Raw genomic sequence first — 5,284 nt, 5'->3', positions numbered from 1 at the left:
TGTTTTGCGCAGTGATTGTCCAAGTCACTGCCAGCAAACTGTGCCGCGGTTAAATTTGAACGGCTAACGCATAACCGCTGGTTACCTCAGCCCATTATCTGTCTGTTGCAGTGGCCGCGGGGGTTTGTAATAATGCGCAACGTTGCAGCTTTCGTTTTTGTCGTATTTTTTAGTTTAAAATCGATCAACGTGTTTTCATTCGACACGCGAACGCGCGTAAATTACAGGCAAACGCGTTTTTTTTATTGATGGTTTATTTTTTTTACATAGGTAGTAAAGAATCATACAAAACATCTACACAAACCGTAATCTCGATCACATTCTTATGATTAGAAAGAAATATACCCACGCGTGTGCGAGTGGGAATCTTCGGTGCGGTATCACGCGCTAAGCGTATGGGATTTGTAGAACGAGATCAGTCGTTGTCTGAGGGGGCCGTGACAACTGATGCAATAAATAAGATGTGCGATCAGTTTCAGCTATGGCAATCAGCAATAGAAGTAGCTGAAAGCGGCAGGTAAATTGGGTAAGATATTTCGAGACAGGACGCGGCCTATACAATACACGGTAAAATATTGAGATCAGATTTTACAGCGGAATACTGTCGTATCGTTAATTACTACTCTCTATAGTCCAATATACTGTTAGATTGCTTCATATATACACAACAATTGCGCTCTATATAATACAACAAGAACACGAAGGTAATTTCAACGCCAGCATAAATCTCAATATTTCTAAAGTAGTTTAATTAGCAAAAATCTCTCAGTGGCCTCTAGATGGGTCTCTGTGGAATAAACAATCCAGTGATATCTTTTATATTACAACAGAAAAAAACGTCACCGAAGTAGTAATCGTGAATAAGAGAAATGATCGCATTTCCCATACAATTACGAGTTTGTTACTTCTCGCGAATGAATGTAGCAGAGGCGCACGCAAATGCAACCACTGTGTGCGTTCTGTCTGTCATCAGGGGGCGCTGAGGCCGGGCGTAACGGACTTCGGTTCCCGGGACTTCGGCTGGCCGAACCGCTTCGTGTTTTCGGGTGCCGCCAGCAGCATCGCAGCATTCCTCTGAGTGGAACATCATCCGCCGGACAGGTTGCATCGGTTTAGCTCAAGTTACCTGCGAACAGCAAAATAGAAACCAGACGTGAGACAATGATGAACGTCGCACGCGGTGACAGACGAACGTTCTCCCCATTAAATCCTACTAAGCACATGGATCGCCCGCGCGCCGTGTCCTCCACGTACACGGACACCACGCTAAAGATAGCGGCGGTACCGGGGAAGGTTCGCGCCCACATTCCCTAACTAACCATTAATCAACTTAGTTCATACAATAGACCAAGGTTGCCGCCGCCGGGTGTCGAACGTCCGCGACTCGCGTCGAGCTATTCTCTCAGCCACTCGCTTGTGAAAATATTGATTAACGTAGGCCGCCGTAACGGGGATGGGGGAATATATATTTGCAATGGAAATTGAGGTTAGGTTCGCGGCTGAGTCCCGGCCGGAGATAGACGCGCCAGCCGCGAACGCACTCACTCGCGACGACCCCCGGTCTGCTTGTTGACGACCTGTTCGCTTTTAATGACATGCACGGGATACGGAAAGCGCAAACGCAATGATCCTCCAGGTTCTACAGATGCCGTGACGGAGTCGTGGCGCAAGAAGCTCGCTCTCTCTCTCTCTCTCTCTCTCTCTCTCTCTCTCTCTCTCACACACACAAACACACACGTAGTAGTAGTAGTAGTAGTAGTAGTAGTAGTAGTAGTAGTAGTAGTAGTAGTAGTAGTAGTAGTAGTAGTGTGTTCTAAAACCTATTCATATTTTATTATGGATATTACATAGAATTGTATTAAACCTAATCAGTTTTGGGCGTGCTTCGGGGGATATTCGGCGAACGATAAGCTTAGTTATCTTTTGTTGGGCGGTGTGAGTGAGCCTGACACCGCTGTGACCCGGAGATGTGTGTAAATGCCATCGTCATCGTCGTTATCGCTGCCGCTATTGTGTCAAACGGCGGCAGTTCTCTCCGTTTGTAATTTTGCCCCGCCTAATTGATGTAGAACGCGCTTTATCGCACTTTTTTTCCGCTTCACCTTGGATCCATGCAAAACGCCGTTTCCGTCACGAAAAAAACACACAATTAATTACTGATAAAAAATGGCAAACTTAGCCGTGGCGGAAATGTCCAGAAAAGGGTCTGTATATAAGGAGGAGAAGCAAACATTAGCATAATAAGCCCCTGTTGCTTCGCATTCGTCGCCTAATAAGCACGTAAATACTATGCAAACAGGCGGCGTGTATAATTTTGCTCGCACTTCGATAAATCCCCCCCCACGGCCCCGCCCCGCCGCAGCGCTCACTTCTACTGAATGTAGATGGCATGCAAATGCACCCCTGGACGTAATGGCGGCTGCATACAGAGTTTCACGTCGCGTAGTAAAACGCGGCGAGTGTACGTGAGTGCGCGCGTGTTTTTTAGCTGCCCGGGCGCGTAGTAAAATGCGGCTCTTGTGTTTTTTCGCTCCCTTGACCGACAGCGTGCGTTCTCCGATCGAGTGTGCGAAGACTCCCCGCATGGTGCGCGAGATTGCCGGGAGGCGGCGCTCTAGTTAAAGCACGCTCGCAGCTCGGCGGCATCATCGACGTAGTAATGATGATCACAGCGGGCACGCTGCGACGTGCATTAGATTCACTCATCTCGCGATGGCCGTTTGACCATTAGTGCAAAAATACGATGATATACGCGAATGGATGATTGAACGTACGACGTGTATGTATGTCGGCATGCACGAAGCAAGCTGTGGCGTGTATGCGCGCCGGTATACATGTAGCATGCTATCAGATGCTATGATGTGTATGTATATCGGCATGTAGCAAGCTGTGCCGTGTATGCGCGTCGGTATACATGTATCATGCTATCAGATGCTATGATGTGTATGTATATCGGCACAAAGCAAGCTGTGGCGTGTATGCGCGTCGGTATACATGTAGCATGCTATCAGATGCTATGTTGTGTATGTATATCGGCATGTAGCACGCTGTGGCGTGTATGCGCGTCGGTATACATGTATCATGCTATCAGATGCTATGATGTGTATGTATATCGGCATGTAGCAAGCTGAGTCGCCAGCAAAAGCGAAGGCGACGCCAGCTCATTCAGTGCTCGGCGGGTGGTAAATACCATCGCATGCACACACCGCCTCCCTAACGAAGGCTGCGCACATACAGCAAGCAGCTCTTAGCTGCAAATACATATTCTCACGGAACTATTTCCTACCCGCGCGCGCGCGTATGGCGATCGCTCTCAGCGCCGTGCTGCGGCCGCGTGCGATCCAGCCAAGCGTGCACATATTGTTGGACGCTTTCACGGCGAACTTAATTATTACTCTTCCAGAACGCTTTGGGAATCGTTAAGACGCGATTAGTTGGTTTGCATAAGCGCGGCGCTTCGGCCAGCCCCGCTGATGCAACCCTTTCTCTCTGCCGGGCTTTCAGCTGGTCAGCGTGGGAAATTTTTACCACGCTCGTGCTGAGTAGGCCGCGGCTACTCCGCGACTTGCCGCGGGCGCTCTAGGCTTTTCAGTCGAATTCGTGCGGGCGGTTTTGGCGGGAAAGCTGGCATGTCATTGCGCGCGCCCTAAGTCGTTGCGCGCTTCGTGGACGGCCGTGCAGCGGCCGACTTTACGTTAAGTTACGCAAACTATCGTCAGCGTGAGCACACTCGGCCGCACCTAATAAGTACGCTGGCCTGTTTTTGCTCGTCGCCGAATGCTGTGAGGCGCACTCAAGCGGGAACAATAAAAATCTACGAGTCTGCGTGCTAAACAAGTTTTTGCTATAACGCGGTGGCGCGAGTAGCAAGGTTGTGCACGTACGCATATATACGACGGGAGACAGCGACGGAGATGGGAGAGGAGAAAGAGGAATAAGAGTAACAGATAGCCAGATAGAGAGTGTGTGTGTTTGTGTGTGTGAGAGAGAGAGAGAGAGAGAGTAGAGACGATGCAGGCGAGCCTTCTATGGGCCGCCACGACTCCGTCAGCCCGCCATTCTGTAAGATACTGGAGGCATACATTTGCGTGTTCGCGCCTTCCGAATATCGTGCATTGTGCATTAAAAGCCGCGACCAGGTGCGTCAACAAGCAGCGGGGGTCGTCGCGAGTGAGTTGCGTTCGGGCTGGCGCGTCTATGCTCTCAGCCGCGAAATAACCTCCAGTTTCATTGCAATCTATATCCCATCCCGTTACGGCGCCTACGCTTACCTCGAGCTATTTCTCAAGGCGGTGCCGCTGGAGATAGCTCGACGCGCAGTCGCGGACGTTCGGACACGGCGGCGGCAGACTTGGTCTATTGTATGGAGACTAGCTGATTAATGGTTTAGTTGGACGGCGAATGTGGGCGCGAACCTTCCCGTGAGGTACGCCGACGTGATCTTTAGCGTCGGTGTCCGTGTACGTGGAGGACACGGCGTGCGCGGGAACGATCCATGATGTTCAGTAGGATTGTGAATGGGCGGAGAAGCGTTTCAGTTCTGTTCACGCGTCGCGACGTTCATCATTTTCTCAGTTCTGGTGTCTATTTTGCTGTTCGCAGGGGTAACTGAGCCTAAACCGATGGCAACCTGTCCGGTGGATGATTGTTCCACTCAGAGGAATGCTGCGATGCTTGCTGGACGGCACCCGATAAAACGAAGCGTTCGGCAGCCGAAGTCCGGGAACCGAAGTCCGTTCGCCGGCCTCAGCGACGCCCTGATGACAGACAGGACGCACACAGTGGTTGCATTTGCGTGGGGCCGCTCTGACTACATTGCATTCGCGAGAAGTAACAACTCGTAATTGTATGGAAATGCCGATATTTCTACTTTCATCGATTTACTACTTCGGTGACGTTTTTTTCTGTTGTAATATTTAAAAGATTATCACTGGGATTGTTTATTCACAGGAGACCATCTACGAGGCAGCTCGAGAGTTTATTGCTATTAAAGCTACTTTAGAAATATTGAGATTTAATGCTGGCGTGTGAAATCTACCTTCGTGTTCTTGTTGTATTTATATAGAGCGCAATTTTGTTGTGTAGTATATTGAAGCAAGTCTACCGTCGATATTGGCACCTATTAGCAGGGTTAGTAATTAACGATCGACAGTATTCCGCTGTAAAATTGATCTCAATATTCTTAGGCCGTGTAGGTGTATAGGCCAGCGTTCCTGGTCTCGAATATCATTAACCCAATTTACCTGCGCTTTCAGCTATTCTTGCTGATTGCCCATAGTCCTGC

General features: G+C 49.5%; 1 protein-coding gene across 1 annotated transcript in view; it reads right to left on the bottom strand.

Moving 5' to 3' along the window:
- Positions 1-221: 221 nt before the first annotated feature.
- LOC106806475 (cyclin-dependent kinase inhibitor 1-like) overlaps positions 222-5,284 on the bottom strand; it is a 36,369-nt gene continuing 31,306 nt past the window's right edge. The window contains exon 3 of the mRNA XM_014808429.1: positions 222-1,126. The gene's annotated coding sequence lies outside the window, so the exon portion shown is untranslated. The remainder of the gene's footprint in view (positions 1,127-5,284) is intronic.

This window comes from Priapulus caudatus, unplaced genomic scaffold, assembly GCF_000485595.1.
Source record: "Priapulus caudatus unplaced genomic scaffold, Priapulus_caudatus-5.0.1 Scaffold162, whole genome shotgun sequence".
NCBI classification, from domain to species: domain Eukaryota; kingdom Metazoa; phylum Priapulida; class Priapulimorpha; order Priapulimorphida; family Priapulidae; genus Priapulus; species Priapulus caudatus.
Note: the sequence above shows the minus strand (reverse complement) of the source record. Positions and strands in the feature narration are given on the sequence as shown.